Source organism: Corvus kubaryi, unplaced genomic scaffold, assembly GCF_017639235.1.
Source record: "Corvus kubaryi isolate FWS band 111438036 unplaced genomic scaffold, C.kubaryi_AGA036_p1.0 37396, whole genome shotgun sequence".
NCBI lineage: Eukaryota > Metazoa > Chordata > Aves > Passeriformes > Corvidae > Corvus > Corvus kubaryi.
The window spans coordinates 15,910,130-15,936,983 of NW_024581135.1; the positions used below are offsets into that span (position 1 = coordinate 15,910,130).

At 58.1% G+C, this 26,854-nt stretch overlaps 1 protein-coding gene across 1 annotated transcript in view; it reads left to right on the forward strand.

The window, feature by feature from the left end:
• ASIC4 (acid sensing ion channel subunit family member 4) overlaps positions 1 to 26,854 on the forward strand; it is a 63,270-nt gene that overhangs the window by 7,069 nt on the left and 29,347 nt on the right. The gene's annotated exons all lie outside the window — the stretch shown is intronic.

Consider the following 26,854-nt stretch of genomic DNA (forward strand, 5'->3'; position numbering starts at 1 on the left):
GGCTGCCAAGGGCTGGCAGCCATCACCATCCTGCCTGGGAGCCTGGATTGGTGTGGGTGGTGCATCACTAGCCCAGGGTGGCATCAGCCATGAGCTGAGGCCCCAAAGCAGGCAGGGGTGGATGCCAGGACACTGTTCCTCTCCAGGATCTCCCAACCAAGATTACTGTGCAGTCAGCAGCTGAGCTGGCATTGATTTATTGATCCAGCATCCATAGGGGTGGGAGCTGGGAGGGGCTCAGGCTTTGATCAGCCTCCTGCAGAGGAAGCAGGCATCAAAGGCTGATGCGTGGGCAGCAGTGGCCTCTCTCTGGGACAGCAGGGAAATCCGGCTATTGTCTTGGTGGGCATGGCCTGGGCTGGGGGCCTGGATGCTCAGGTAGCCAGAACTGGCACCCACACCCTGTCTGGTGGTGCTGGGGAAGGGAAGGGGCTGGCAGGAGCTAGGGAATCCCTGGATGAGCTGAATCCCAGGCAAGCAGGAGTGCCATAACAATGGGCAGAGAGTTTCTCTCCCTGTGCTGCTGGCAGTAGTGTATCTACCATTCCCAGTAGGAGAAGCAGACAAGGCTGCAGCTGCATTCCGGGGTACAACAGGCAGTGGTGTAGGGCACTGTGGGCCCCATGGGTGTGCCCGGCTCTGCCCCGAAGGTGGATGGGCAGGAGAGGTGAAGGGAGCAGGGCAGATGTTAGTGCAGCTGCTGTACAGGGGTGACAGGTGGGATAAATGATCCTGGTTTCTCCAGGGGCCAGTAAATTAGAATCAATAGGAAGCAGGAATAATTTATTTGTTTGACATCGCCTGTTAATTAACTGGGCTGATGAGTGTGATGGGGAGTGGCAGAAACTCTTCCACCTGCTCAGCTGGTACCTTTCCACAAGGACTGGGAATGGCATGGGGGAGTCCCATCCTCAGCAGCCCAGCATCTGCCCCTGCCCTCAGCAGTGGGGCAGGACAGGAGCAGGAGGGGGCAGAATGGAAGAGCTCTTGGTGATGGCCTGACCGCCTGTGGCAGGGCACAGTGTGGGGAAAGGCTGAAGATGGGGATGCTGCATGGCCAGTGGGCCAGAAGTGCACATGGTCCCCTTGCTCAGCATTTCCTCCATGCCCAGGCACTGCTAGACTTTGGCTCCTGCACCTCCCTGGCTGCTGCAGCTCTGGTGTGGTCCATGTGCTTGCTCCACCAGCTGAGTGTGCCTCCAACCAGGACTACCTCTGCAGGCGGCCTCTACTTCCTCCCACTCCTGCCCTGTCCCCAGCACCACTGGTGGCTGCACTGGCAGGGTCTCTGGCTGGGCCATGTATTGTCCACACTCCTGGCACACGTTTCTGGCTCTGCCTTCCTTGCCTGTGTCCTGCTGGGCTCACACGCATCCTTGGCAGCTCTGCCAGGAATGGCTGCAAGTACATCTGGCTGGAGACATGTGCCCAGGCAGTGGCACCCCCACCAGAGTGCAGGCACAGAGCTGTCCCCAGGGTGTTAAACTGTCCCTGCTCCACAGGCCCGCCTCAGCCCCAGGCAGCACTGTCACCTCCCTCTGTTTTTTTTAAAAGAATAACATTTCTGCTAAATACTTTAATCAGATTAGTAGCAGTGTGTCTGCAGTGCTGTTAAATCAATGCTCCCCAACACATCTCGGCGGCTAGAAATCAATTACTGTTTAAGCCGTGCCTTGGTCCCTGGCCTGCGATCAATATGGGAGATGTATTACTCTCCCAGAGTCTTTCCCACTAAAAACCTTTCATTTGTATAACAGGAGCTCAGGCAAAGTGCTGGTGCCCTCCCTTCCCACCTGCTCCTCAGGGACCAGGCAGCCCCCTCCCAGCTTTGCTCTGGGAGGCTGCTGGGGTCGGCTGGCTTGGAGACTGTATGACACAGGATTAGGACAATCCCTGCTCCAGGAGGAGGTGTGCAGCACAAAGTCCTGCAGGTGTGCAAGACTGGGTCCTGCACATGATGGGGTAGCAGGTTAGAGACCCACAGGCAGGGTTGGCTGGTGCCCCTCAGGCCTCCTGGGCCCTGTTCCAATGTGGCTGAATCCTCTGCCAGCTCCAATGCCCACTGCCTTTGCTTCTGCCCATCACTGCATCCCCAACCACGGCACTGCCAGACCCAGGCATCCCTCATGGAGGGTACCACCTCTGCCCCTCATGCCCTTGCCCCAGATCTTTGCCCCTCTGTAGACCTCTCTCTCCATAGGGCTTTTTCCCCCCTCCTCCATCTTTGTCCCGTAATTTGGAGAGTGATTTCCATTATTCATGATAAGGATCTTAAATTAGCTGTGAATATTAATGACTTACTCTGTAATTAATCATGCTTTGCATGCTAGGGAGGGGGGCAGCTCCTAGCACCTCTTTGGCTAAGTATGGGTGGCTCCAGCAGTGGTGGCAGCCCCAGGGTCTCACCCCATCCCAGGTCAGCACCCCCACCCACCCCAAGGGACTACAGGGAGAAAGTGGCCCTCCATAAACACACGGGCAGCTTATCATTTGGGGATTCAGCCTCACATCCCCAGGCCAGGGCTAAGGGGTGCTGTGAGGCACAGTGGGGGCTGCTCTCACCCTTCTCCCTGACCAGATCTTGCTTTGAGAGCTGGGGGCAACCTGGGCTATGCTGGGCTCATATCTCCTTGCCCAGCTCTGTGGGTGCCTGTGAGGGATGAAAAGTGGCTTTCAGTGCATCACCTGCTCTTCTGCCCCATGCAATGTGCTCTGGCAGGCTCCGGGCTGATTCCTGCTGGGGGCTGCTGGGCCAAAGCCCGGCAGGGCAGGTCTGCATTAGCCAAATCCACCTCACCCCTACGCAGCTCCAGGTGCCCTGCCTGAAGCAGACAGACGTCATCCTTCCTGCAGCTCCCTGCCCTCTCTGCCTGTCTGTCTGCACATTACCTCTCAGCCTCTGCTGTCAGGGAATTTGTGTAGTCCCAAATCTTGCCTGGTCATGCCAAATTTGGTTCTGGCATTGCCTGCACAGATGTGAAACTGAGGCACCAGGGCTGGTAGTGGAGGGATCACTGCCTGTCCCCATCCTGACATGGCAGGGATGTCCTGGGTGCCAGGTGGGAGTGCCAGGGTTGGGTGTCCCAGATGCCTGGGTGACGGATGGTGAGCAGAGGCACCCGCTGCTGCACCAAGCGCTCCCACGAGGGCAGAGTTTGCTTAAACAGAGACAGATTTAACTATTTCCATTACAGCTAAATGATGAGCCCCATAAACTTTATGGCTCCATGCGCATGAGAGCGGCTCTAATGGCCTTCACCATCTGGAGGAGATGGCTCCGTGGGGGACCTGCCGCCCGCTGCCCGCCCACAGCCAGGACCTGCGTGCAGAACCAGAACCTTCCCGGCACCAGCGCCGGTGTGGGGCTGCCAGCACCTGCAGGTGGCATGGTGCCACTGGCTCTCTGTGTGGGGCTACCTGTGTTTGACCCCGATGTGGTCCTGCTGTGGAGCAGGTGAGCTGTACCTGGAGATGGCCCAGTTAGCACCAGTGCTTGTGGGGGTCTGCAACCCTGCTTGCACCCGCCCTGCAGCGGGGTGAGGGGAGAGCACTCCTGGGTGCCTTTTTCTCCCAGCCTCTGCCCCACAGCTGTACAGGGGCAGGTTGGGAGCAGGTACTCACTTTGGTCCTGCCTGCACCTCCAAATGCCTCCAGCACACTCCCTGCCACTTCTCTGCTGCAGGATTTGTCACTGGTGGGCGCAGAAGGACTGCCCAGCAAGGCCATGCTCTGCACACCCAGCTGCCCCTCAGTAGTCCCTGTCCGATGCCTGCTGGTGGCTGACTGTGGCGGGTTTGTAGGGGGCTGTGGGGTACCTAAGGGATGGGCAGGTGCAGGTGAGGACACAAAAGCCATCCCCTCTGTGCTCCTAGCCCCTGATTTTTGTGGTGCAGAGCATTCCCCCATGACTGTGGGCTGGTGGAAGTGTGGCTGCATGGCTACAGCCAGCCAGGGCAGGAGGGCTGTGGGGCTGCCAGCTGCCAGCCTGGAGCTGAGAGCGAGGGCTGGGGCTGCTGGCACAGTGCTGCAGCAGAGGATTAGGTTCGGTGCAGGAGAGCCAGAGAGATGCTTTGAAGTCTCATGAATATGAATCAGTGGCTTGGGGCAGGAGCGGAGGGTCTACGGCTAATCTCTCCCTTGCCATGGTGACAAGTGTGACAAACAGTGTGTGGGCTGGGAGGCAGGGCAGGGAGCAGGCAGGGGACAAGGGATGGCAGGAAGGGCAGCCCTGGTGAAGGGGGGCATGTAGCTGGCACGAGCTGGGGTGCTGCATCAGGTGCTCTGCAGTGCACCCTGGACAGCCTCCCACATCCTTGTGCCCACCTCGGCTCCTAGAAGCTCACTCTGAGCAGGGTGGTGTCCCCACGGATGCTGGCACCCCACTGGGCTGTGGGCCCCAGGGCAGAGGTTATGGCATGGTTGCTGGCAATGCCCATCTGGCATGGCACTGCAGGTGCCCAGCTTGCCACCAGAGGCCAGGCAGGGAGTGCAGTCAGTGCAGGCAGGATGCAGCCCCTCAGCGCCAGCAGGGTGGGCAGGGACAACTGCCTCAGCTGCCCTGCTGGGTGTTTGGCCAGAGGCAGGAGCACAGCTGGGGCCAGGGTACCACAGCTAGGAAAGGGATCCAACCCTTTCCCTGGCTCATCCCACCACCAGCCCAGCCTTGTATGAGCTGGTACAGCCCCCATGGGAGCCAGGCAGCTCCCATTGACCCAGGCCGTGGTGCCATCTGCTCAGTGATGCTGTGGCCCTGCCATAGCCCGGGCGCCATGGAGATGTCATGTTTGGGTCTGTTCCTCCTGTGACAGTCTGAAACCCTCGGTGCTCTCCTAGGAGACAGTAACTAGAGCAGACGCTTGCTCCTAGCAGGACATGACTGGGGCTTGCAGGAGAGTCTCTGAGATCAATTTGGAGGTTGTTTTGATGCTCTCCTGTAGCGGCATGGTGATGGCAGCTGCCTGCTCAGCCCAGGGGACTGTGCATGAACAAGCACTGGCTGGCAATACTTGGTGGGGCTCAGAGAAACTGTTTGTGCTGGTGCAAGCCACAGAGAAGGCTGTTGGCTTTGCAGCCCCTCAAAGACTGTGGGTGCTGGCAGTGAAGTTGCTGTTTGCTCCGAGGGTGCTCAGAGCTGCCGTCTCTCTTCCCGCACCCGTGGCCCAGGATGCTGTGTCTCAGGGCTAGGTCAGAGCACTGAGCAGGGAATGCTGTCCAGACTGCTTGCCGGAGGACAAGGAGGGGAAAATGAGGGCTGGAGCGATATCATGGCAGGAAGACAGACAAATGCAGAGCAGATGTTTAATTATCAGCACAGCGTTCTCGGATCCCTGAAAATCTCTGCATCCAAATGTAGATACTTTATGGGAGCATACGCTTCTGCTGAGAGCTGGAGCTGTAACACAATGCCCACCTACCCACAGACTGTGCATCCCCAGGGCTGGCACTGTTTGCCTCTGCTGTGGATGGGGCACCTGTAGGGCTGGAGCTGGGCTGGAGAGGACCGTCAGGAACTGTGTGCCATTGTGGGGATGAAGCTCACTGCAAGCTCATGGCCCCAGAGGCACAGTTCTCCATCCATCCTGCTTCATCCCACTGTGCAGGGACATGCTGGGATGCAGCAGCTGCCCCCCATGCCCAGCTGGGAGCCTGGCCAAGCACAGGGCCAGGCAGGGGCTAGAAACTGCCTTCTCCTTACATCCATCACCTCTTAAAGCTGGTCCCTACTGGCCCAGGCAACTTGTAGAGATTTCTTAAAGTCCTCTGAGACCTTTGTGGTTTCTGCTTTATACTGTAAGACTTGCAAGGTGTAGGTGTGCATGTCATCCCTCCATACAGGCTGTCTCTCCTCTACCTCACATCTCTCCCCTGGCCCTTGTCTGTTCTCTGGCACACCTGGGGCAGCTGGAGGGCTCTGCCATTGTTAGAGTGGGAGTTGGGGGAGGCACAGGCAGGACAGGAAATGGAGCTGCCCAGGGTTCTGGGCTGGCCTGAGCTTTGTGCACCAGTTGCCTCTTTGCTGCTGGAGGAGCTCGAAAGGCTGCCTGCCCTCCTATGGGCTGTGGACCACTGTTTGTCTCCCAATACAGGGATATGCTGTAGCTCCCTTGAGATATTCTATCTTGAGGCTGCAGCCAGCCATGGGGCTGCTGTCCAGCACAGAGCCCGGTGCTGCATCTCTGTAATAGCATCCTGCAGGAAAGGGCTGGTGGAGGGCAGCCCTGGTCTCCCTGCCTGAGCACGCGGGCAAGGCCGCCCGACTGCTGAGTAAAGTAATCGGCAAGAAGAAACAAGTAGAGGCTGGTCCTCACCCACAGGCAGGTGTGAGGGGCACTGGGGCAGAATGCACTAAAGACCCCTCTCTAGCATCGCTGTGAGAGACCTCTGCAATCCAGGGGAGCCCCCATTCTGGGACTTTGCCACAGGAGTGGGTTCAGCTCAGGGGCACTGGGCTTCCCTGAGTCTCCCCTACCAGTTCTACAGAGCTTCTGGGGGGATGCCCATGCTGAGGCAGGGATTTCCAGTGGCACATTAGGGATCGCAGCAGTCTGTCCCCAGCATGGAAATCTCATCCCAGGCAGCCCAGCCTGCCTTCACTACTCTGCAGTCCCTCGAGGCTGTAAACATTTTGGATTCCCTGCCTCACCTGCTCAGGCACCTTGCAGATTCAGGGCATGTTGCTGTCTTGAAACCTATCAGGTTTCCTGTCACCTCCCAGGGCCCATGAATCTGTGGGCCTGATGGAGCTGGGACTGAAATGGTCCTGCAGGCGAATAGCTGTGCACACCCTGCACACCACCACCTGCTCTTCTCTCCACAGGTCTATAATTCCCCCCAGCCCTTGGGAAACTGCTCCAGCATCATCCCCAGCAGGTTGGAACTGGCTGCTCTTCTCTAGCTCCATCCCTGGAGTTCCCAGGGACATCCTGGGCATCAGATACCACGTCCAGCTATAGCCAGGACTGTGCCCTGGCTGCCAGCTCTGCCAGGGGACTTAGAACTGGGGCAGGCGAAGGTTCTCTCACTCTTTCCAGCCTAATAAGCCAGGACTTAGAATCTGGGACATTTTTCTTACCACTGTTACGCTGTTTCACTGTCTGCATCCCTGCTCTTGGGGAGGGGGGAGTTAGTGATGCTGTGAGTGCCGGAACCCCCTCAGGCAGTGGCGAATAAGGGCTACACGTGCAGCCGACAGCCCCAAACCCTCATAAATCTCCTTTGCATGGCCCATGGCTCACCTAAGTAGATTTGATTTGTCAAATATTAAAATTAATTTAGAATTGAGTGGTGGCCTGTGTGCGCACCCTGCTCTCCCGCCTTCCCCCCGCTGCCACCTCTGCTCCTGCCCAATGCATCATCCCCGGCCCCGCGCTCTCGCCCCAGCCGGTGCGCCAGGAGCCAGGATAAATCATCCTGCCGCCACGCTCAAAGATGAGACGATTGCTTGCTCGGCGGCAGGGGATCACAGGGGAAATCACACCGCGTGCCACCCGCTCCGTGCCGGGGGCGGGGGAGACGCCACGCTTAGGCAGAGATTTATTTATTTGATTTTACTGGGCTGGGATTTTTTTTCATCTCTCAAACACCCACGAGGGAATTGCAGCCCCTGGAATATTAATGCCACACAGGACGCCAGCTCGTTAAAATGTCACCTGGCTGTAATTTCTCCTGTGCTTATTATTCCCGAGGGAGCGCGAGCTCCCATTCCTCCCTGCTCACGGTGGTCCCGGCACATGGGGCAGCCCTGCCCGTCCCCTTTACTGCAGCATGAGCGCTGCTCTATCACAGCACCCAAAATGTTTCTGGCCCTCTTCCACCACCGCAGAGGTGGGCTGCACCGTCTCCAGCATTTCCTGCTGAGCTGAGCCCCAGGAACCGATGCTGTGAAAGACAGCACCAGCACGGTGCAAACCCAGCCTGGCTGGCACAAGGGATGAGTGGTGCCACCGTGGGCGGAGGTGGAAGGGCAAGGGGTCGGCCAGCGGGCAGTGTTGGCATGCACTGGGGACAGGGTGGCACAGGGAACAGCTGCCTTAAGGAAACTTTGGCTCAGTTCCTGCAAATTAATGTTTTTTTCCCAAACAGTTTCCTGGCGCTAAGCGCGACGCGGGGAGCAATTATCTTTAGTGTCGATGTTATTACCATAAAAATTGCATTGAGGACTTTTCTCCTCCGATTAGAAAGTTAACGATCATCACTGCCTTCATTGTTCCCCGCACCGTGCTCGCTCTAATAAAGAGTCTGTGCACTTTACTTTTCACTTAGCATGAAAATTACCCAGCTGCTGCTGTGCACGGCTGTGCAGCCCCCACGCTCACCTCCCGGTGACGGGCCCTTGGCAGGTACTGGGAAGGAGCAGCCGCCAGCTCGGCTGGGACAGACGGGCTGGCTGGCAGCTTCCCCGTGCAGTGGAGGCCAGGGCTGGGCTCAGGGCAGGGGACGCCGGTGCCCATCCTCTGTCTGAGCCTCAGGGAGCACCTGAGGAAGCTTTTCCATGTGCTCTCCTTCAGGGATGTGCCATCAGCAGTCCCTGCTCATGACCGTCTGCTAGGCCTCCTTGGACCCACAAAAGCCAAACCCCAAGGGTTCTCTTGCCAAGGGCTTGGAGTGGAGGGGATGGGTCCAGCCTTGCCACGGTGGCTGCACTTCCACTTGAGACTCCACCATGGCTCTCCATCCATGGCCAACCTGGGGCTCCCTCCTGGCCACGCTCCTGTTACCTCTCACGGGCAGTGGCACAGGTGAGCCCTGCTGCCATCAGCTGCTTGCCTGCCCTGTCCTGCAGGCAGCACAGCATCGCTGCTTACGGCAAGCGAGTGCTGTGCCTGCCTGTGGACATCCAGGCTCTGGCACTCGCCGTCAATCCCACCAGCTCTGATTGTCACAGGGAATATTTGCATCGTTTTGCTCGATACTAGCATAGCTCTTTAAATGCTCGAAGTACTGTAAAAATCTTAGCTAATCTTCAGAGGGCTTTTTTTTTTTTTTTTCAAAGCTCTTCATTACTCCCTAATTGTTCAAACTTCTCTTCTTTTCCTTCTGATTAAAAGCAGATTTTAAAAGTGCAGTTCAGTTTCTCAGCTATTTTCAAGTCAAATGGATTCCATCCCCCTCTCCATGTATTAATAACCTGTTCTCGTGCATCCCCCAGTGAGCCAGTAAAAGCCCTTCTGAGCAGAGACAAGGTGACAGCAGCACTCTGGAGGGAGCGATTGGAAGGGGGTTACAGCTTGGAGGGAAGGAGATCCATCCATCCAGCTATCTATCATCCATCCTGCTATCATCCATCTACCAGAGAAATAACATTTGCAATTCTGCTTTAGCTCTTCCTAATAATAATTAATATTTTTTTTTTTTTACCTTCCCAACCAGTAGTAGGAGGAGATGCAGGGGTTTGGGGTGCAGGCAGCTCCACAGGGCTGGGGGGTACAGTGTGTGGTGCTGTGCGGGGCAGGCGGCTGTGTCTGTGTGCGGTGTGTGGGATGGCTGCGCTGCTGGGAGGGGAGAGCAGGGCAACCCAGCGCTGGCCAGCAGCACACCCCGCAGCAGGAGCGGGGGTGTGCCAAGCTGGAGAAGCATCTTGCTGAGAGGATTCTGGGATTCTGGAGGTGAAGATCAGACAAAATGCTGTTCTGGGCTCTGCCCCTGCCCAGCAGGGTGAGCCTGATGTCAATTGTGGATCCAAATGGTGCAGTGTGGTCACATGCAGCACCCAAACGTGCAGAGTGCATCATCCTCTCCCTGTCCCCTGGGACTGGCCCCAAGGAGTGCCACTGTCTCCAGCTGGTAATACCAGACACCACACCCCATCCCAGAGCCCTGTCCTCAGCCAGCTGGCCTGCCGTAGGAGACGGGACAGTGATGGATTGCAGCATTTACACATCTTCCCGGGGAGGAAATGCCAGGTCCTGCAGGGCTCCATCAGCTGTCAGCAGCGGGCAGGGCAGGAGCGAGGCCACTCCGAGGAGTGGGTGCTGATTTCCAATGAGTAACGCAGAGGGCAGGAAGGGGAATCCCATGTGCCACTGCCCAGGCTGAGTACCTATTCCCTGTTTCGGGCACCTTCCCTCCTTTTAGTTATAATCACACTACTCACCTTGGGCTGGGGCAATGGCCCCATAAAGCATCCCTGCTCATCTGGAGGGGTCTGGGGTACACCCCAGCATGGCCCAAGCAAAGAGCTGCTGCAGTTAATGGTCCTGCTCTGCAGTGGGCTTCAGACTGCTCCCAGATTGGTTTGCATCATCTTTGAGCCACTTGTTGCTCTTAGATCATCACCTGCCAGTGCCAGCAATTGTAAAAGTTTTAGATATTGTGAGCCATCGCTTTGGTTGCCAAGGTTCTTCAGACCCAGGCTAAGGCTCTGTTCCGCAGCTCTGAGCTTCAGTATTGCCCTGGTTGCGCATACAGCAACTCTGGATCCCCAGCCACATCCATGACATGTCCAAGACATCTCCTGTGCCCTGCTGGAGAGGTCTCTTCTTCAGGCCACCCATGCTTCCTATGGAGCACCGTGAGACAAAATCAGGTAGCTGATGGAGCTGGGAGATGTGAGAGCCAGGGGAGGTACCAGTGGCTGGCACCTGGTACCTGGGAGAGGTTGCAAGCAGGGTCACCCACGCCAGCCCCCAGCCTTCAGGAGATGCCAGCAGGCTCAAGACTTCGTCCATTCCATGGATGAAGGGATGCTGGTGGCCCAGGCCGTTGTGTGCTGGGGTGCCAGCATCCCCTCGGCTGGGCTGTCCCGGCAGATGGCAGCAGGGATGCATCGCAGCCTGGCAGTGCATGGGGACCTGTCTAGTGCCCCGACCTTGGAGTAATCTTCAGTAGGATTAAGAGCTTAAATGTATCCGTGTAATTGCCAGGCCCCTGCTGAGCTGGAGAGAGTGTGAGTGCCAGCACAGGGAGGCAGTGCCCAGGCGTGCTTGCTCCTTCCTGCTGCTTGCTGCTGCCTCCTGCCATTGCCACTGCTGCGGGTGCCACTGGGAGCCACCAACCACCCGAAGTATGGATGGCAGGTGGCCTGAGAGGGACGGTGCCCAGGCACTGACAAAGAATGGGCTCCAAAGGAGAATTTCAAGTTTGCAGAGCCATGAGTGTGCTGCCTGCATCTCCCTGGCATGGCCTCAGGCCTCCCAGACATCCCTCTGGATGCCCCTCTGGCACCCCTCCAGCACCCACCAGCTCTGTGTCCAGAGAAGGACATGGAGCTGCTCCTGTGTGTGCTTTGAGGAGTAAGGAGGATTGGCTGGGATTCCAGGGGCCAGGGGAAACTGTCCTGCCAGGCTGAACCTGTCTGGGCTGGTGATACATTGGGGTTTGTTCCTCTGCCAGGGGGGAGCAGGGCATGCAGTTGGCAGTGTCTGCATCTGTAGGGTGCTTGGTGTGGGTTTTCAGCCCCCATCAGCAATCAGAAGGTATTCAGGGTTGGCAGAGATGTCAGGGTGCCTCAGACACCCCCAGGGAGCACCCAGCTGCTGGACTAAGGACACACAGAGCACTAGTGTGGCCCCTGCCCAGCCATGTCAGTGGGGTGCCAGCACCCCAGTCCCAGCCCCTCCGTCTGATGCGGGGCTTGGCACAGAGTGGGGAGCTGCCATCCCAGCCCCCTCACTGTCTGCCTAATGGTCCCTGACATTTAAATGAGATTTAGTGCTCAGCCCGGTGCTGAATATTCATGAGCCCATGCAGCCCTGACAGCCCGGCTGGGGCTGCTCTCATGATTAATAATTTGTTTTTCCCTTTACTGTAAACCTCACCTGCACTCGGTGCTTGCTCTGGCACTGCCAGCTCCGTTGCTGCCAGGGAGCACCCATGCCCTGGCCCTGCAGGTCCTTCTCCTCCGTGCCTGCTGTGGGGCACCCACAGCAGGGCCAGGCACTCCCAAGGACCCAGCCAGGGTGGCATCTGCCAAGCACCAGGAACGTCTTCACTGCTCTTAGTGGGCCAAGCCCTATGCATGGGCGCAAATATCCTGCGTGCTACTAGAGTAGAGGCAGCCCTGGATGTCTGGCCTCTGTAGTAATTCCAGTTGCCCTCACACAGAGACACCCTGGAGAGATACAACCAAGTTCTCCTGCTGCTTCCATGCTGGGCTCCCTCTCAGCTGGCAGCTAATGCTTCCAGGTGCTAATGCTTCCAGGCTCTCCCAGGTGGACAGGAAGGAAGTGAGTAGTCCACAAGCCCAGTTTCCAGGACCTGCTTTTGGCGCTGTTGATGGGGTTTGTGACTAGTTCGGATGCTGCCTCTGCAAACCCAGCACAGCAGTGTCCAGCCCCACCTTGGACGCTGACACCCCTTACAACCATTCCCAAGGTCACTGCTCCCAGGAGCCTCACTTCCCATCTCACTGCTTGCAGCTGTGTCCTGGAGGTGTGTGCAGCAGCACAGCCAAGAGGGAGCAGCCCCAGGGAGTTCCCATGGGACCTGGGGGAAGCTGGGGGGCCAGGCTGCCATCTCCCCTCTGGCTCAATAGATCGGCTCCGGCAGCTCTGCACAAATTGCATAAATATTCATGGCGATTTGAAGGAAATGTGACTGTCCCGGCTGATTATACGCGCCTGTCCTGAAGGCTGCGGCTGCTCCCCAGGTGCTGCTGGCCGAGCTGCTGTCTCAGGGCGAGATACAGCAAGGGTACCCCAAGCTGCCCACCTGCAGTGTGACATGGGGCACGGAGCTGCTGGGGCCTCACACAGGGCTGGAGCAAGGGCCGCAAGCTCAAGCCACGGATGAGGCTTTTCCAGAGAAGGTCCCAAGATACCCAGGGCTTTCCCAGAGTGTCACACCAGCCTCTACACATGGCCCAGGGACTGCCCTGCATGCAGTCATGGTAAACTGCTCCCCAGTGACATGTCACATCCCTTTTGGTGACTCTGGCATGTTCAGCACTGCCTCTGCTCCCTGGTGCTTTGGGCAGACACAGGCAGAGAGTGGGACAGAGCTCCTGAGAACAGCCCAGGGAGACATCCTGGGGAGACAGCCCAGCTGGGATCCCTACACGCGGTAGAGATTAATCCCCTGCAGACCTGAGCAAGGTGCTGGGCTAATAGCCTGATTTATTCCTTCCCGTCTCTCTGGAGCACGGGAGGTTCCCCACTGTGTCCTGAACGACCTCATGCATAATACCATGCACAATCCTATTAATGCCGCCCCGCCACGCGCTCCCTGCTTAGTGTCGCCACTCGCCAATGCAATTTCCCCATGATATATGGGAAAAATAATTGAACTATATTTGAAAATATATTGAGAATTATGGCACGCACACGACGGGATTTATAGGGGCCATATTTCACAAAACCATAGCCCTGCACACCAAGGTGCCCGGTGTTTGCGGGGAGAGACCCATGGTCATGGTGGGTGTGTGTCCAAGGCAGGCAATCGGGGAACAGTTGCCACCACCCTCGTGGGCCTCAGTATGTGCCCGTGGGATTTGGTACAGGGCTCAATGGGATCTGGCACAGACCTGTGCCCCAGGAGCAGGCAGTGGGTGCAGCAGGATGCGATACCCGGCTGCACTGGGAGCTGAGGAGGCAGCTGTAGCCACACATGCAGCTGTGTGGGCATGGCCACTGCCAGCCAGAGCTTGGCTGAGCTTAATCCCCTCCCAGTGGGAGGGAGGAAATGCTCCTGGCATCATGCTGCCTGCTCAGCTGCATGGCCCAGCTCACTGTGCCAGGTGGCCAGTTAGCCAGGTGCTGGATCCCCTGGCCTGCCCTGAGGTGTCCCCTCGAGGGACTGGTGGCTCCCCACCCTGAAGGAGGTAGGGAAGGGGCTGAGGGCTCTGCACGGAACTTCCAGACCTGTGATCCTCCACAGCTGCTTCTCTAGCCCTTTCAGCCTCTATGCTCCCCTGCCTGCAGAGGGGCATTTCCCTGCCTGGCTCTGGATGCCCGATGCAGTGACAGTGCACAGGGGACACATCCTTTCCCTCCTCATCCCACCTCTGCCTCCTGCACAGCCCTTCTGCTCTCTGGTCAAATGCCCCAGGCACCCCTGCCTGCACACCACCCACCCCCCCACGCCGGGTTGCCATGCTGGGCATGTCCTCAGCACCGTGGGCGCCACTGGCACAGGTGCCGCGGGGAACATTAATCTTTAATTTCCTGTCAAAGCCTCTTGCTGGAGAGAGCAGCACCTGGCACGGGGGCACAGCAGATGCCCGCTGTGATGGGGGGCCAGGAGACAGGCTGCCCCGGGCATGGAGGGTTCAGATGGGGAACTCAGCCCTCCGTTCTGTCCCACAGCTGTGCAGTCCTGTGCCTGAGGCAGGCAGGGGAGCAGCGGCAGCAGATGTGTGCTTGCCTACGGGAGTGAAGAGGAGAGAGGCAGCTCTGCTGCCCAGATGGAGAAGCTCCCCCAGGACCACTGGCTGCCAGAGCTGGGTAGGGAGATGACCCTGTGGGAAGCCCACTCTCTCCCTGACGCAGCTGTCCTCATGGCTGCCCCTGGAAGGGGAGCATGCAAGGACGGGAGGTATTTGCTATCAGCTCTCAGGGCTGAGGGGTCACAAAGCCTTCATCCCTGTGGCCCATTGAAGGGATCCCAGGGCATCACTGTCTGGAGGAAATTCCCAGCGTGCCCTGGGGAAGAGGAACTATAAATAGCTGCTCAGTGAAGGGCGGAGGGGGACTGTTTGGGAAGCTGCTTTGTGAACAGGACAAAGAAGAGGCGTCTTTGCACTTGCTCTTCATTAGCTGCCTTCCTCTGGCTGGCCGGGCCAGGATGCGCTCACATCGAATGACAGCAGGATGTAGCTGTCGGTGTCAAGGACACGAACAATAAGGGCTTTAAATAGCAGCGCTGCCTTTGAAACCCACTCGCCTGCGCCACAGACAGAGCCCAGGAAAACTGTGCAGCACAAGAAGCCAGGGATGTGGGAGCAGGGGTGCCCTCACCCCAAGGAAGGGACCCCCAGTGCCACTGCTGCTGCCTGTGGGCAGGTGGTCTGTGACCAGGAGATGTGGAGCCCTGCCCAGAAGTGCCACGGGATGCCTGGGCAGATGCACCCCAGCCCCTCTGGCAGCTCCCAAGCAGCAATGTCCAAAGCTCCCACTGCATGGTCCCCTGAAATCGGTTAATTGGCAGCACCTCCCTGTGCTGCCAGAAAGGGACCTCTTGGTTGCTGTTTCCTTTCCTCCTTCTCTGGCTCCTGGGCTCTGATCTACTCCCACCTTCCAACAGGAGATGAAAGAGCCCTGAAGGACTGCTGGCAGCATTCCTGCCATGCCGGGCATGGAGGAACCTCTTCACCTCCATCAGGATGAGCCAAACTGCCAAGCGGCATCCAGTGGTCCTAGCAGGGTTTTGGTGGTGCTTGAGATGGATAAAGAAGGTGCTTTGCTGTCCCAGGGAGCCCAGCTCCGTGCTGTCCCAGTACAGGACAGCCCTGGTTGGACATGAGATTGGGTGCTTGGGAGCAGCACATGAGACTGATGGAGGGAGTTCGGAGCCAGCGAGCCACAGCCACGTGTGAGCACGTGCGTGTGCACGGGGGGGCCTGGCTGCGCATATTAGCAGGCCCTTAAATCAACACAGCACTTCAGACAGGAAGGAAATAGGCTTTGCCGACGGCAGGAGCGGCACTTGCTTTGTGCACATTACAGAACATCAGGAAAATGTCAAATTTACATAAAAATGATACAAACTCATTGGAAGAAACATGCATCCAATTATCGGCCCCAGCGCTGGCACGGCTCCGCAGCCAGAGGCTGGCCGGCGGCTGGCTGCGAGGGACCCAGCCCGGGGCCACGCATTTCATCTCTGGGTGTTTAACATCAAAGCGGCAAACAGCCTCTGCTCAGCTGGCCGCCCGCTCGCCTGCTCCATCCCGCCATGCCACTGCCGCTGCCACTGCCACTGCCGCTGCCGCTGCCACTGCCACTGTCACTGCCGCTGCCGCTGCCACTGCCGCTGCTGCGCCACTCGGGCATGCAGGGTGCAGGGCAGAGGTGGTAGTGCCCGGCTGAGGCTGGGTGGGATTCGGTCCCGCTCCTGTCAGCTCCAGTGGGGAAGGGGCTGTCTGATTGCAGCACCCCTGTATGGCAGGAGCATTGAGGGGAGGTGGGGGCACAGCTGAACAGCCCCAAGTAGCAGGGATAGAGAGCTTGCTCATGCAAAAACACCCAGAGATTTTTCTGGCACCAGCTTGGGAACCCATTCCTGGCTCTGTACTAGGCTGTCCCAGTGAGTCCTTCCCTTCTTCCTGTTCCCACAGGATGGCCACTGGCATCCCCAGGGCTGGGGGAAGCCACATCTGGCCCAGCCCTCCTGCTGTGGCCCCTCAACTGGGCAGTGTTTGCCTGGGCACAATAGCCTGCATTCTCCTGGGGCTGGGCGCATCCAGGGGGACCAGGGGTAAACATTGGGATGTGGGCAGGGGCTATCTCAGTGCGTGCCCTCCAGCCTTGCCTGTGCTGGCATCACACCCTCCTGCTCAGGATTGATGGCCCATCCCGCAGCCCCTTCCCGGCACGCTGAACTCTACATTTCTGTCGCCGCCATCCGACGGGATTGATGTCTCACTGAGTGCAGGCAGCGGCTGTAACTCATGCCCGGGAGCCGGGCTCCCAGCTCGTTACTCACTGGGCACCGTCACCACATGAGTTACAGCTCTGCCTTGTGCTGGGACACCTCAGTAGTGAGGGATCAAGGCAGGGGTGAAAACGGCTGAGGCAGGGTTGGGGCAGGGAGCAAACCTCTCTCCCTAAGCTGGCTTTCCAAGCCATCCCTCAAGCTGGCATCCCCGGCACACTCACATGCAGCCTGCTAACTGCCTCTGTCCCTGGCTGGGAGGTGGGCACACATGGCCCTGAGGAGTGATGCTGGGGTCCCGGCCAGGGGTGGACGGTGGCACCGCAGCTGGGATTCCCGTACCACACCCGCCAGCTGGTGCCCGGGCTGCAGCGTTCGGGGGAGGCTGACGAGCTGTTAATTACAGGTGCTGCTTGGCTGGTGCAGCCCGTCTCTGCTGCTCGGCTGGCAGAGCCGTGCGGCGGGTGACACACTCCATGATAAATTGATATCCCGTTTAGCATCAATTTTCCCTTCTCTGGTGGCAGACAGCTGTGCTAATGGGATGGGACAAGTGAAAATGAAATAACAGGCCCTGAGCACACCGGCACACGCCGCACTGTTGGCACTACTGCATGGCTGTCGCTCCCCAAGAGACAGGCGGGACCCCACACGCCCTGGTGTGGGGGAACCACAGGGCTGGCAGTTCCAGGCTGGGCTGCATTCACCCTAGTTGCTGATGCCCACCCAGGGTGGGTTTGTGACCTGTGGTGTGCCAGTGCTAGGTGCCACCAACTCTGGCATTTGCAGCACCTGGAGGAGCTGCTCCTGTCGGTGGGCTTTGAGGCTGGCACAGAAAGGGCTGGCTGCAGCATGACCAGTCCTTGATGGTCGGCATGAGACTGCGTGGTGTCTGCATCCTCTTGGTGTTTGCAACGCATTTAGAGGGTGGTGACTTGGCACATTTCTTATTTATAGCACAGCACATAGCTAGGAGCCAGTGAAGGATTTCGTTGGCATTCAGTGCCCAATCTATATTGGGTATTTGCAATGCACACAATGCCTGAGCTGATGTGTGCAGCATTCCCAGTGCCTGCACCAGATTCAGTGTATGCAATAGCCCGTGGCACTCTGTACCCACACTCGCACGCTCTTTTCGGTGCAGTCAGCACCAGCCACATGCTTGTTATCAGGTGTGTATTTGTCAAATTGGTGCCTGCAGTGTGTTTGCAGTCGTGGTGGTGCAACGCTTGATGCCCATAGTTTGCTTGATAATTGCAGAGTGCTCAGCACTTAATACCTGTGGCATCATTGTTATTTACACAGCCCTCACAGTCAGCGTCAGCAGCGCTCGGCATACGCAGTGTGCTCAGGGTGTGCGCCCCGCTGCTGCTGATGTTTTCATCACCTTCAGTGTCTGGTGTCAGCTGTGGTTTCATGTTTGCCAAGCGCTCAGCGATCTCTCCAGTCAAGGTGTACCTGGCGTCTGTTTGGCTTGGCATTTGCAGCGTAGCCCATGCTCGCACCAGCCGGCTCTCCGCGGTGTGCTCAGTGTTTTGATTCCTGTGGTGTGATGAGTGTTCACAGCAGACTGCTGGCACTGTGGTTGGTGCCCAGTGCCAGTGCGTGTGCAGTGCTCGCAGCGGGCTCAGCCTTGGTGCCCACAGCATGCCCCCGTGCCTGCGCACTCCTCACTCCTGCAGGTGTGCGTGCTTGCCCTGCATCCTGCCCCACTGCTCAGTGCACTGCTCACTCACGTGTGCTCTGTAAGTGCAGCCCATGGTGCGGTCAGCACAAGGTTCCTGATGCTTTTGCCATTTACAGTTTGCTGCACAGTGTTAGTGGTGTTCCTGCTATCCAGCCTGTGCTTGGTACCAGAACTGGCCTGCTTTAGAGCAGCTGTGTACACTGTGTGCACTGCTAGCACCAGCTCTTGCATTAGCAGTGCCACCAGCCTGTGCTGTCCCTGTTGAGGCTCACTCCAGAACTCACAGTCCGTCATGCATCCCATGTCCAGAGTTTTCAGTGTCTGTGGCACATGTGGCACTGGCAGTGCCCTCAGTGCTCAACATCAGCTGCCAGTTTGCAGGGAGCTGGCGCTTGGTGCCTGATGGTGTCACGTTTGCAGTGACCCAGTTCACCTTTGGGGTCGACGCTTCCAGGATGCTCGGCAGTCGGATGCTTTCCCTGTTTGCAGTATGCTGCAGATGAAGACCAATGAGGTGTTTGGAGTTTGCAACATGCACTTGATGCCAGCCGCATGCCTGGGGTTTGGAGCCCACAGGGTGCTGAAGGCACCAGTTCCTCAATCCCTGGCACGCAGAGCATGTGCCGTGTTTGCCATGTGCTTCACAGCCAGGTGGCACTCGCCTTGCCATCCGCACTCATGGCCCATGCAGTGTGCTCAGTGCCCAGATGTGCGCTGTGCCTGTGGTGACCCTCAGTCCAGGGTCCACTTCCCAGTGACTGTCTCTGACTTCCCATTCACCTTTCAGACCCAGTCTGTCCACCACATCTCCACCAGCCACCAAGGGGCAGGGGCAGTCCTGGGCTTGCCTCCCAGCCTGTTTGCCCAGCAGCCTGAGGAGGGTAGGCAGGGTGCCTTCACCATATATGCCATCAGTGGAGCTATGGCATTGAGGTTGAGGTTTTAATCACACAAATGTTGGAAAATGGGGAGCGATGGTTCCCATGGTAACACTAACTCTGCCCCTTGCCCATGGCGCACGGCTGTGCACGCACAGGACCGTCATGGGCACCGTGCAGCTGAGCTATGGCTGCCTGGGGAACCATAACTCCCAGCCTCCTGACTTGGGTGCATTTAAAACCTCAGCCCTATTGCTGTGCTGAGGCAGCTCTGCTGACAGTTTACGACTCTGTTGTTTTTAGGAAAGCCAAATGGGAAGCAGGAGCTGCCTTGGTGAACTACTGCAGATGGGACAGAAGGAGCCACAGGATGCTTAACCCAGCACCAGGTGCCAATGACTGCAGGGGTCAGGGCAGGATGGGGCCTGAGGGCACAGCTGAGCATGAAGGAGCTGTTGAATGATGTCTCTCAGAGCATGAAGAGCTGATCCGCACGCTTCGCTGGCTGGGCACGCTTCCATCCAGCTTCTCTCATCCCTCAGGGCCAGAGAAGGGATGGAGGAGTGGGGTGCTGCCCAGTGTGGGTGCTCCTGGAGTGCCAGCACTTCCCGTGCCCTGCACTGGGGCTACTTGCAGGCTGCACTTCTCCAGAGGTGTCTGAAGAACCTGGTGATGGGCTTCCTGACACTGCTGTGTTGGCCTTCAGCCCTGCAGCATTCATGACCCTTCCACTCTCATGCCAGCACACAAGAGACCTGCTCCCTGGTGCAGGGTCAGGGCTGTTTGGGGTGGGATGGGGCTCTCATCCTCCCTGCACACCACAACAAGGCTACATCCTTCTGCACACTGCCTCTCCTATGTGGCACAGTTCTTGGCATGTCCCCTTGGCTGTGAGATGACATCCCAGCTGTGCCAGCTGTGTTCAGCAGCAGCCCAACCCATGCCTGCAGCTGTGCATGCCAGCATCCTGATGGGGATGTGCCAGGGCTGGCGATGTCGAGGCAGGACAGGGATACCCAGCTGGTGCTTGGGGGCTGCACATGGTGGCTGGGGCTCACCCAAGCATGGAGCCAAGTGCTGTGGAGGCTGCCCACAGCTGGATGCAGGGTGGTCCTCCAGGCTCAGTCCAGTTCATCCATCCCAGAAACTGATGGTAGGCTGTCTTAGGGGCTCAAGCTCCTCCCAAATCTTTTTCCCTGAGAGCCTCCTGGCCTGCCTTGTGACCAGGGAGGACTGTGGCTATGGTGAGCTGCCTGCCCTCCAGTCACCTTTACTCAGTTGTTGCTTGGGAGGGAGTTAAGCAGGGGGTTGTCCTGCTCACAGCAGGACTGGGTGAAGTTTGTCCATCTCTGACTGCACTGGCTGGAGCATCTCCCAGTGCTGCCCTCTCTGCCTAACTGCTGCAGCTCCCGTAATGTATTCATCCCAGGATACCCTGGTGCAGCTGCAATATAATTATTGGAGTTTATTACACCATTACCTTTAAAATTTTATAAACCACCAGGCAGGTGACAAGTGGTGGAGGCGGGGGGTCTCAGGCTGTGGACAGAGGGGCTGTGAGGGAAATAGTGCTGGGGACTGTCCCAGCCAGGTGCTGAGCCCATTTCCCTGCCATGCTGGTGTTTCTGCTAGCAGTGCAAGCCCAGTGGCACCCCAGGAGGGTGCCCTACTGCCAAGCTGCTCAGCACAGTGTAGCCATGTGCCAGCCTACCTGGCTGCCCTCCTCAAGATGGCAGGGAGAAGGGAGGACCAACCAGCTGCAGCAATAAAAACCTATAAAACCAAATGGCTGTCTCTGCACGCTGCAGCGATGGCTCCCAGGGTGCCTTCCCCTTCCTAACAGTGCTGAGGGCAGGAGGGACTGTGCACATCCCATTGCCCATGCACAGAGCCAGGGCTCCTGCTGCCATGCAGCCACTCCCTGGTCACGTCTGCGACAGCCTTTCCAGCCGTGGGGGATGCTCTGAGGGCGGTGAGGCCATTTCCTCCACTCCTCCCACTCAGGATTGGAGGGCAGCGTCAGCCGAGCCTGACCTCCTGCTGGTCACGGGCCAGCGAGCATTGCCAGATCGGGAGTCAGGAGATGGGTGCTGGACTGAGCATCCTCCTGCGGATGCTGAACACCCTCTGTACTTAAATGTCTGGGCATCCTTCTGGGGAGGGGACTCTGTTTTGCTCCTCTGCATGGGTTTGGGAGGCTTTTAGATGTGTTTTTCCTCAGTGAGAATGTTTGTGCAGTGCGATCAAGTGGCTAGATCAGTTTGGGGGGCGGTTTGTACCAACAGGGTCAGAGCAGAACATGGACAGGGGCTGTTGGCTTTCAGCCTGGCAGAGCCAGGGCAGTGCAGATCCGTGGCATGGGGGCAGTCTCAGATGGAGACCAGAAGCAGGGGCTGCTGCGTGTGAGTGGGAACCCCACAGCGTCCACTGCCTGCTGCCTCTTCCTGGGCACAGGGGCAAGAGCTGGCTGGGTGAGCATTTCTGGGAAGAGGAATTCGGGAGGGTGATAAGTGAGGTCTCACTGGTCACCAGGGTTAAATACCATGGAATCAGCCTGGGCTCAGTGCAAACTCTTTTCTCCCATGATCAGGCAGGGATTGGACCCGTTATCCCATTGAGTGGCCATGAGATCTAACCCAGCTCTGATGCAGGCATTGTCCTCTCAGCCATCAAACAGATGCTCCTACACCCAGATCCTACTGAAACCCACTCCTTAAATTCCTGGAGGCAGGAACCCAACAGCCACATAAACTCAGTGTTGTTATCTTGGCAGCAGCAAAAGGTGTCCAGGGCACCTTGTGCGAGCTCATGCACACAGCTTACAGAAGAGACTTTGTAATTGAGGTTTTGCGCTTAATGAAGGAATAAATTGAATGGGAGTGTTGTCTTTAATTGGGGTGTTGCATTAATTAAGGTATTGCTCTTAATTGGGGTAAAGCATTTAATAAGGTATCGTGTTTAATGGGGGTAGTTTACGTAAATGGGGTCAGTGCGTTAATGGGGTGCTGCATCTCCCATGCATCTGCTGGCCCTGGTGGACTTGTCATCTGCTACAGTGGGCTAAACTTGGGACCAGGACCACCAGTGAGGCTGGTCTGCAGCACTGGAGCTGCCATCTTCCCCATCCCAGCACCATGCAGCTGGTAACAGTGCTCAAATCAATGGCTCTGCTCCTACCCTGGTGTGTACAGCCCCCTCCCGCCATTCCCAGCCCCACCACTCCCAGTGGGTGCAGGAGGATGGTGCAGAGGTTTCAGCAAGTGGGGTGCAGGCAGCATTACTGCTCCTGTGGCCCCCCCACAGCCAGCTCCACAGCTGGCAGTGATGCCTGGCATGCTCATCACACTGTCGCCAGCCCTGCTCTCCTGTAATTGGAGTGGACATCTTGTCATCCCACATCTCCCCACAGCCAAGGCACTTGCCGTCCTTGCTGCAGAGCCTGACCTGCTGGGCAGGTGCCGGCAGCATGCCAGGGAGGCCATGGAAGGAGGCTGTTCTTGTTACGCCAACGTGTTTGCAAGGGTCTCAGAGGATACAACTTGCATGAGGCAGAGCTGAGTGCTGCGGCCAGCTGGGCTCCGCAGTCACGTTCCCTTCAATTAGATCAAAATTAATGATTGCCCCAGATCCACTTCCCTCTGGGCATGGGGCCGTGGCCAGCGCCAACTCTGGAGTGTGAGGAGCTGGCGAGGAAGACATTGCAGCTAGCTCACGGGCTTGGGCTGGCAGTAGAAGCACTCAGCAAGCTGGATCCATGTCCAGGCCAGTTTGGCCTAGCAGAGTATCAGGTGGGAGCTCCCTGATGGGGGTCTCCCATCGGACAGCTGCCGACTGACCACCCAGGTCTGTAACTGTCCCGTCACCCGTGTCCCCAACCCTCCTGGGCTGCCCCCACCACTGTTCGGTGCCCTGGGCTGATCCCCTGCGTCCCTCCTGAGGAGCCACAGCCCCGCAAGCTGGCTGGGAGGGTGAGCTCACAGCACAGCACCAGTGCTGGAGTGCAGTGGGAGTTTGGGTCTTGGTATGGAAAAGAGTCAATCCATCGGCTGGGTGGCAAGAAAGGGATATCACAAGCAAACCCTCATCCAGACTGGGCTAAGAATAGAAACAGCCAGTGCCTGTGTCTTGGAGGGGATGAATCACCGTGAGGGTGCTGGAGGGTACCACAGCAGGGTCAGGTTCACCAATCATCCCTCCAGACTGTGGGGCCAGCTTCTCCAATGTGTAGATTTCACCTATCTCCTGCTGTGTTCTATGGTGTATCAGAATGCTGATGTTGTAGAAAGCCCTCTCCATGGGGGCTCAGTTATTTTGTCCATGGATGCAGCCTCTTAACCTCCTCTGCTCTCACCCAAATCTCCAGTGTCTGCAGCCGGCCTCCATCACTGCTCTCTGTTATTGCTATCCTCTCTACTCTTTACAATTAGTTTGGATTTTTCTTGCTGTGTGTTTTGGACCAGACACAGGGTTCCTGGTAAGGCCTTGTCACCAGCAAACACTTCAGATGCCTCACGAATTATTCTCCTTCTCACGCAGCTCTGAGCAACGTTGTCCTATTCACAGAGTTCAGTGCAGTTACAGGGCTGTGAGACATCCCATATTAAACTGATAGACCCCATATCCCAAATGAGTGAGGTTTCTCCTATTTTCTCCTAACTCCCAGCTGCTTTTCCAAGCATCTGCCTGGCTGCTGGGCATCTGGAAACACAGCTCCTGCTCACACAGATAACTGCACCTGCAGAACATGTCCTGCCTTAGGGTTCCGCCCCTCTGCATGCCTTGTTTATCCATCCGGGATTGTCCTGGGGTTTGGTGTTAAACTCAGACAAGCTGATGTTGCTGCCCACTGCTGAGCTGGGCTCTGTGCTGCCATCCTGCCTGCTTGGCAGCCCTGCCCTCCAGCTGCTCGCCCTCTGCTTGCTGGGCAGATTTGCTTCCCTCCCCAGCCCAGCTCTTGGTGCTTGTCCTTTTGAATTGTATCTGATTGTTTTCAGGCCATTTCTCCGATTTGTCAACATCATTTCGAATTCCAGTCCTGTCTTCCCCAGCACCCGCAGCCTGCCCCCATCATCTGAGTGTAGTACATGGGCCCTGTGCCAAGTCCCTGATGATCAGCATTCCCCTGGCTGGGGGGCACAGGAGTAAGCAGGAGGGACTCCGCTTTCCCAATCTGCTGGCAAGCCCTTGGCTGGCTCTCCCACCCTGTTGGCTTGCTTGCACGGTGTCTGGGGAAGTCAGCACTGGAGCCCAGGGCACTGTGCTTCTCCTGACTGTTAGCATCATATCCAAGGACTGGCTGAGGGACCATCAGTGGGCAGACAGACTCTGTAGCTACATGTGGCTCCATGAAGGGGCACATGAGCCCCACTACACACCACAGAGTCCCCCTGTGTGGCCTCATGTCCCCCATGTGCAGGCACTCAGCCACAGGTGAGAGGCTCCAGTGTGGAACCTTGGGGACCTGCAGACATGTTGGCAAAGGGGCAGCCACAGCCATTCCTAGCTCATGCTTGATTTTCTGCCTTGTCTGCCGTGAGTAGAAAGCAGTCCCTAAGCCCTGCTGCCCAGCTTCCCAAGCCATGCAGCTTCCCCACTCCCTGCACCTCCATCCCAGTCTCTCCCAGCATGCTCTCTCTCTTCCAGAGCTCCCTGGCTGTGAAGCCATAGTCCTCCCCTCTCCATGGCTTGTAGGAGGCCTGCAGCTGCAGCTGGGGATGGGGCTTGTGCTATGGGTGCCACTCACTTGGGCACAGCTTGATCCCAACCCATCCTGGCTGCACTCTAGCCTTGGGTAATCCTGCAAGGGGATGAGCCCCCAACACCCATTTGTCCTTGCTGGGTGGGCAGGCAGAAGCAGAGTACAACAGGGGAGGAGAGCCAGGAAAGGAGACAGGAGAGGACTTACCTCTTTGGCCACACAGGAGGGGATCATGCTGTGGGGACAGTGCTGAGATATGTCCCCAGTCCAGGTGGCAGTTGGTAATAGACCTGAAGATGGCCAGAGAAAGCAGGGGTATGTGTTCCCCTTGGTACGGGAGACAGGGTCCTGTGGGGAGCCAAGAGACAGTCCTGCTCCCATGCCATGACTGTCCAGCACACAGGACACTGGGCTCCAACTTGTCCCACACTCGCACAGCTCAGTTTGCCTTGTACCTCAGGGTCTGCGCTTATGGGGTGACCTGCCTGGCAGGTCCATGCCCTCATGTCCCTCACCACCACAGCACCTGAGAGGTGCGGGCAGGGACTACGCACCCAGCTCTGCAGACCAGCAACCCAGGGCTGGCCATTGCCTGGCTCCATGGAAACTCCTTGCCACTGGATCAGGCCCTTTCTGCCCATGGTCCTTGCTGGGCCAAGCATCCCCCAGAGGGCCAAGCGTCCCTGTGGCAGCAACTGGGGTCTGGTGGCTATGTGGCTGGGGCACCTGTGGTGGCAGCAGTGCTTGGGTCACCTGCCCAGCCCACTCCCACCGTGCCTTTCCGAGCTGGGGGTGCAGGGCTGTCACGTGCACGCTGCATCCCTTGGGCAGGGAGAAACAGGCGGCTGGGGCTGTGCGTGCTCCTTGCCGGAGGCAGCCTATCATGCTGTATTGACCCACACAGAGGCAGAAACATGTGTGCCATGCACAGATCAATGGGAAGATTGAAGATGCGTGTGCGCTTGCCGGACGACTGGGGAAAGCTTTGCCGTTGGCATTGGCAGCACAGTGAAGGTCATGCTGACCTGCAGCGCAGTCCCCGAGGAGAGGCGAGGCCTCTTGTCGCGCTCATGGGCGGCTGTCTCATCACTTGTCCTCCGGAGACCCTGGATTCCCTGCCAGGCACGCACCTTCTCAGCAGAGCCATGTCTGCTGGGGGAGGTAACCAATGCTGGGCTTGTTCTGGGGACAAGAAGCTGGTGTTTCCCCCACCACTGTGCCACAAGGCAGTATCACAGAGGGTTGCTCGACTTGTGAGACAGGGGGTTGGTTCAGCCTTTTTAGCTGTGCAAACCCTCCATCACCAGCTGGTGAAACGAAGGCAGGAAGCTGGGAGAGATCAAAACTTGCTGGCAGAGGTGTTGTGCATCGAGAGCAGACAGACCTCGGTGCCATGTGGTTCGTGCCTCAAGGTGAACCCATCACCTCATGACTGAGCCACGCAAGCAGAGCACCACTGCCATGGGCACGACGGGGCAGGAGGACGCCCTGCTTCTCACGCTGCCGGCAGGGCAGTGCTGCCACGGGAGCTGGGTGCTGCTTGGGGTTGTGCGCAGGGTCGACGGGAGCGTGCCCTGGAGGGAGCAGACCCCAGGAGGAGCAAGGGCTCAGCAGGGCAGGACAGGCTGAGGGCTACCCCTGCTCAGCCTTTCTAGCAGAGTTGGTCACTGCCTGTGGTGCCCCTCACTTCTTGTGCGCTGCCGTGGGACAATGAGGAGCAGCGAGGGAGAGAGGGAAGAGGGGCAGAAATGAAGCCGGAGGAGCCCCTCTCGGGTGCACAGCGAGCGCAGTGGAGAGAGGGGCGGCGGACACGGGGCGCGGGTGGCGATACTGCCGCTCTCCTGGCTCCAGGGCACCGAGGAGCACGGCGGGGGCGGGGGGAGGCACGGGAAAGTGCACCCCTGGCGCCCCGTGTTCAGGCCCGCTTCGGCGGCGTCTCGCCGGCTGGATCCCGCCGGGATAGCCGGGGCCGGGGCCGGGACGGCCGGGACTCGGCGCTGGCCGCCGTGGGTCGCGGCGGGCCGCGGCAGGGAGGCGGTTAACGGCCAGGGAGCCGCCGAGGCA